Source organism: Nelumbo lutea, chromosome 1 (assembly GCF_056320005.1).
Source record: "Nelumbo lutea isolate HS-2025 chromosome 1, American lotus-T2T, whole genome shotgun sequence".
Classification (NCBI taxonomy): domain Eukaryota; kingdom Viridiplantae; phylum Streptophyta; class Magnoliopsida; order Proteales; family Nelumbonaceae; genus Nelumbo; species Nelumbo lutea.
The window spans coordinates 20,018,877-20,026,034 of record NC_142684.1 but is presented as its reverse complement, the minus strand read 5'-3'; positions in this window follow the sequence as shown (position 1 = coordinate 20,026,034).

Sequence of the window (7,158 nt, the reverse complement as noted above, 5' to 3'; positions counted from 1 at the left end):
CGGTTAACCGCAGTTTGGTTTTACGGTTTTTTTTATGCCCTTAAAATTAAAAAAAAAAAGAAAAGCTTAGAGGCGAATCGGTTAGAGGGTGGAGCGCCAAAGGCTAGAAAGAGTACGAGAGGCGAGAGAGAGTGAGAGAGAATTTTGAGAGAGATTGAGAAGAGAGAGAGAGAGAGAGACTAAGAGGCGAGAGTTCAGAGAGACAGAGGCGAGGGGGAGATAGTTCAGAGAGAGAGAGAGGGAGTATGAGAGAGTAAGAGTCCGAGAGAGAGGGAAAGAAAAAGACTGTCGAACAGACGAACCTGACTCAGAGAGATTGAGAGGCCAGCGGGTGTCAGTCTGTCAGATGACTCAGACTGGCAGTTTGAATACTCTTAGCTCTCATTTCGGCAGTCTGAACACTGCTAGATTGTCGAACGTTTTTATTTGATTTTTTTAAAAAATAAAATATAATATATATAATATTATATAAAAATATATCGATCAGTTTAGCTAACCGTCAGTTTTTTTTTTTAAATGGTTAATTGAAACTTTTGGTTTTTTGGAAACATCGAACTGAAATCAAACCGACCAATTCGGTTTAACCAATTTTCAGTTCAGTTTCAGTCGGTTCAGTTTTTCGGTTTTTTTTCTTACCCCTACCAATGACATCATCATCTAGATCCACCATCAACTCTCTTTTCTGCCTCTTTTTTTGTGTGGAAAAAGAACAATTACAATAAATAAATTCTTGCTAGTTGCTATCTAATCTTTGAAGTGGATATATTGTTTGATTAATTTGATCATGGTAATTGATGTAGGCATGCATGGCTTAGTCCAATAGCACGCATGCACGTGGTAGGCAGGGCATTCGGGGCGGACTCAATGAAGGTGCGCACAAAACAGGGGTCAACGAGCTACTCGAAACCAATGAGGCAGTCACGCACGACAGCCTCAAATGGCCATGCTCCTCAGGAGAATACTACATCCTAACCGTCCGAGCCCACCTACCTCTAGGTGGCCTCAAGTATAAAATAGGGGACAACCCTCTCAATGTAAACATATGGAATCTGGACTTAAGACTACCAAGAGTTCTTCAGTTTCCATTGTCGTCTCGTTTGAGCTTCCCACCTCAGGCCTCGTCCACCTGGTGTTGCACCCGTACTAACTTGACCGTCAGACTATCTAATCTTTGAAGTGGATATATTGTTTGAATAATTTGATCATGGTAATTGATGTAGGCACGCATGGCCTGGTCCAATAGCATGCATGCACACGGCAAGCAGGGCATTCGGGGTGGACTCAAGAGGGCATGCACAAAACAGGGGTCAGCGAGCTACCCGGAACCAATGAGGCAGCCACGCATGGTGGCCTCAGATGGTCATGCTCCTCAAGAGAATACTGCATCCTAACCGTTCGAGACCACCTACCTCTAGGTGGCCTCAAGTACAAATAGGGGGCAACTCTCAAGGTAAACATATGGAATCTGGACTTAAGACTACCAAGAGTTCTTCAGTTTCCATTGTGCCTCGTCTGAGCGTTCCCACCTCATGCCTCATCCACCTAGTGTTGGACCCGTACTAACTTGACTGTTAGAGTTCCCACATCGGGTTAGCACCCAGGGCCTTTGACCTTTTGTCTCTCCGTAGGTCCAACCTATAGATCATCGGTCACCATAGACCTCGGACTCTTTAGCCATCCCTCAACTCCAAAGCAAAATTATAGTGTTGCCCTCAGCCCATTCTAGGTAGCAACAATTGATATCGTCTGTGGGAACGTCGCTAGGACTTCCTTCAACTAAAGTCACTCTAAAAAAACTTAAGAATCAACTACTAAGCTTCAGTCGACATGGCTAGAAACACTATGAACACTTAGAACCTGGTCACGATGGACAAATTTCAAGCAGTCCTCGACTGGCTTGACATCCTCGCATAGAGTCTGGATGAGGTGGAGTGCCCAACAGGAGGCCGCCCTCAGGTTAGTCACCCCGCTAGGAGCTTGGGCACCATGAAGAGCACATGTCTCCAGACCCATTGGCCATCGGCCCAATCGGATCCAACAAGGCTGACCACTCAGAGTCTAACAGTAGCCAACATGCCAGCCAGTCGTTGAGGACCTCCCAACCCCCTAGCTGAAGAGGGAGCGAATTTGCATCGTCTCGCGATTATCGTCGAGACCAGGAACATCAACTCCGCCACCGATGGGAAACTTTTCAGGATGAAGGAGGGTGATCAGGACACCACAACCCCCCTTCAAGGGCTGAGGGCCGAGGGCTGAAGCCATGCCTCTCCCTCCAGCATCTCGGATCTTCAAGACCTTCTGAACGATAAGCAGGCCAAAAGAAACGAACATGCACCCACATCAGAGTACTTGTCAACCTACAGGCACAACTCGGCGCCGTCAAAGATGAGCTTAGCCAAGTCAAGGAGAGTCGAGTTGGCGCCTCAGCCAACCAGAACCCTTCACCTGGGAGGATGGATGCCTTTATCTCGGACATCATCTCAAAGCCTCTCCTATCGCACTTCAAAGCTCCCATGCTTGAGATGTACGATGGGACAATGGACCCGGAAGATCACCTAGAAAGTTTCATGGCGCTCATGCTCCTCTACGGATACTTTGACACCCTGGCTTGCCGAACTTTCCAAGTGACCTTTAGGGGGGTGACCCGACGATGGTTCTCCGGACTCCCCCCTCGATCCATCAGTTCATGGAAACAGTTTGCCAGCCTCTTCCTTATCCACTTCATCAACAACAAACGATGCTAGAAGAGTGTCAACTCGCTCATGGTTGTCCGACATAAGCACAGTGAGAGCCCACGGTCCTACATTGACCGCTTCAAGAAAGAGGAACTCAAGGTATGAGACCTCGATGTTAGACAATTTTGTATGCCCTTAGCTTCAATCAGAATGATGTACATTATGAGTTTATTGTAAATGAATAAAAATACATATTTGATTCATGTTCCCTTGGTATGTTTCTGTGTAATACCCATAAACTGGACACCTAATGAGACTCGTATTAGTTTAGAATGTTCATAGCCAGTGGGTCGGTCTGGGGAGACCTATCCTGATAAGGCTGACACTGTTGTGCCACCAAGTCGGTTGGGGTGGCCTGTCTCAACTACCAGGGTGAGACCTTAGGCACATATAGTGTATGATTAATTGAATCTTTGAACTGGACCAGATTTCCAGTATGGCCCTGGACCTAAGAGATTAATGGGCAAAATTGGAAATTTATGCCCGACCCCTAGACTCGATTATAATACTGAACTAGGTGTCGGATTGGGCTGTCTTTGACGTACCAATCAGTGAGATCCTTAGCAAGGGTCAAAACCTGGGTATGTTGGGACAGTCTGAGAATTCATCTGAGTGGGTGATCATAGTGACAAGATTAGCTCCTTTGTCGGACAAAGGTAATGATCGGGGATGCACTCTCATTGATGGAAACCAAGACTACCGGCAACCGATTTCAATCGTTGATACTTGTTTTGTAAAATATATTTTATATGAGATATAAAAGTATATGTATATTATGGTTTGTAAAATGTTTGCAAAATGTTTCAATTCCCGGGATCCATATAAGCAGAGAGTGCAACACTGATCCTTGCAGCCGAAGGAGAGGTCCTCTCTTGCAGTGTTTGATCATTATGAGCTGAGAGGTTGAGTGTAAGACCATTGAGGATAATACCTAATGGGCTAATCTTGCATTTGCCCACAGTCCCTGGCTGTTACAAGGTGGTTTGGCCTAGCGAACACTTAAGGTAAGTGTTGGGCCCATAGAGCCCATTTGATGGGTTTCAGGGGGTGCACTATCCATAACAGTGTATTCGGCCAGGCCTTGTAACAAAGGCTAAGCCGAACCCATGTGGCTGATGTGTAGATCAATGCTTGGGTCCCACGCCATACAAAGAAGCCTAACAGGGCAGCAGTTAGGAAGGCTAAGTGAGCACATAAGCTTAATGGGCCTAAAGCCCATTTCGAACTGGACTAATTTAATAAGTTAAATATGAGCAAATTCTGAGATGGATTAGCAGATAGGATAGGGTCTAAACCCTATCCACTCAAAGAGTCCAGATCTGAATGTGATTCAGATCTAGAAACCTCCTAATGAGATTAGGAGAAAGCTAATCTAATATGTAGATAAGATAAGGGTTTATCCTTATCACCTAAAGGGATGTCTGATCCAAATCAGATTTGGATCAGCAGCTCCTAATTGGATTGGAAGCTGATCCTTTAGGGTTACAAAAGAATGAAGGGGCAGCAGCCTTTAGAGAGAGATACTCACATCCTCTTCAGAGCTGAAATCACAGAAGGAAGAATTAAGCAACCCTGCAGAATTCTTTCTTGCCGCCTCCTTGTTCTTGTCGCCCAAGTTTTCCAGTTCGATCTCCAGTTGTGGGAGAAGTCAAGATTCGATCTTGACATTAGTTCTTTGTGAAATGATTGATAGGAAGCTGTGCTCACGTGCCATCCTGTTGTTTATTGCGAAGGACAGAGTTCTTGAAGAAGAACACTGCTGATTCTGCTCCATCCTACACTATGCCATCTTCAGTTTGAGCAGTCTTTGGATCCTTCCTTGGGCGTGAACACTTTCATTGAGAGATAATATTTCTCTGTATCAGGTATACCTCTCTCCTACTCCTTTTGGTTCAGATCTGGTTCAGTCAATGGTTCAAGATTGATCTTTGAAAAATGATTTTCTAAATAGGGAATGCGATTCCCAGTTGAAGGGAGAGAAAAATTTTTGAAAATTGCCCCCTTTATTTCGCAAGATTTGGGCATCCATACGATGGATCTCTCATCCCTTCAGTGGTATCAGAGCCATGGTTCAAATCTTGAACCAATTTGTTTCAGATCTGAACCTGCACAAATGGGCAGAAGGCATTCTACCCGATTTGCGCAGATATGGGTTTTGGGAAATTTGTTCCCAAAATTATGGGCAAATAATCTAAAATTAATTTTTATATAAATCTGATTATTGTTTAGAATTATTCTTTATGATTTTCTTGATTTATAGGTTGTTCGTACAAGAGGAGATTGAAATCTTGATTACGTAGGGAACCTGCAATTTTGTAGTTTATGGATTATTTTATTACATTTGGTCTGTAAAATATTTTTTTTTTTATTTCTTAGACTGAATGTATAGGTATTCGATCTGATGTAATTATTAATAGAAATTAAGATTTCTATTTATTTTATTTTGGATCAAAGATGGCGGCGCAGAGAAGGAGAACTTGCAGAGAAGGAGATTTCGTAGATGGGAGAATCACTATCTGTGATTTGCAGTTTGTGAAACTGCAACCTGTGATCTAACCTCTGTTTTGCAGGAAAGATTTGCGAACAACCCTGATAGACTGCTTCTTGATTGTTCTTTTATTAGTATTTAATTTCAAATTATTTTCTTGAATTAAAGATCAAACCCTAGACCCATTCAAACCAAAATTGGTTCAAATTGTTTGAACCAAATCTAGGGTTCGATCAAGGTTGAAAGTCAGCCCTAATTTTCCCACTAATGGGCCTGAAGCTTGATAATTAATTAAATAGTTAATTCGGCCCAACCTGTAAAAGCTTAGTTTTAAATAGTTAAAATTGCTAAAAGCCCACTTAACACATAAAGCTATATGGGCCGAACCCATCAATCCTAATTCAGCCCATATACCTAGATATTATTAATGGTTAATATTATGGATTCAAAATAAGCTTCAAATGAGCTTTACAGATAGTTAATTGATTGGATCAATTTATCCTTGCATGTGATGTATGGATGTGTGATGTGCTGCATACATCGGCCATAAGTGCTTGGCCCATGCTCAATCGACAGTGGCTCTTGCGCACACCATGGATGAATGCACATCATTGCCATGGTGTCCTTTTTGGTCATTGGATGACCTCCCTCAGTGGTGGGCCCCACACCTCATGGAGAGATTATGTGCGGGACCCTAGCCGATTTGGGCCCACCAAAATCTGACTTTATGAAAGTTAGTGGGAGCCACTTGGGTTTGACCTAGATCAAGCTAGGGCGTAATTTTTTGTTCCCTTTAGCTAACATGAGTGCATGTGATAGGGAGATTCATATGATGAACTCTCTAAAGGCCTTCCATCATTAGCATGAGGATGAGTCCTTCAGTAATGAGAAAATGCACTAGAAAATGGGCTATCCATTTGCTGTTGGGCTTATCTGAGTGTTTCATAAGATGATAGGGGCGTCATAGACCGATGTGGGAGGGGCTTTACTAGAAAATGGGAACTCTCTCACGGTACCTTGGCGTTCATGAATATGATGGGTAAGCATTCACTAGACAGAAAGGTTTACCTGAAAACGGCTTTGAACCTTGTCTGATAGAGGCCAAAGGGAAAGCTCATATGATAAGTGGATATGATCCTTCATAGAAAGGTGGTGGGGTTATGCAGTTGAAACAGTTGGCTCCATGCACCCTATGTGATTTCCCACATTTTCAGAGACAGCTCGCAGTCTCCGTCACTGAGAAAGGAGGGAAATCTCAGAGATGAATAAATGAGAATGGAACGTAGATTAAAATCCATATCTATGTAATGAACATGAATCAAATTAGGTTCTGGACTGATGTTTGCTCTTTTATCAGAAAATGGAAAATGGACAATTTGCAAAGCTGCTTGATGACAACAATCTCAAGGGCCCAAACTATGCCGACTGGTATAGGAACCTTATGTTGGTCTTAACCTCTGAGAAATTGGATAAGGTAGCCAAGAATCCTGCCCTGGATCGTCTGGGAGATAGGGCTTCTGAGGCCCAGAGAAGAGAATACCAAGAATGGGAGGAGAAAAACTCCCTTGCCCGCTGCTATATCATTGCCTCCTTGGACAACCCAATTCAGAGGCAGTTCGATCAAATTGGACTTGCCAAGGACATATTGGACAGTCTCAAGACAATGTATGAAGAGCAGAATCGTTCTACTCGGTAGAAGGTCTTGAAACAGTTCATGACCACGCAGATGTCCAAGTGCTAACAAGTTTATGACCATTGTCTTTGGATGATGGGTTATATCAACGAACTGGAGGCTCTTGGATCCGGGCTGGATCTGGTAACATAGATCGACGCTATTCTCAACTCTTTGCCTCCATCCTTTAATCCATTCATCATGAATTACAACATGAACAAGCTGAACATCAGCTTGTAGGAACTCAACAATATGTTGTAGAG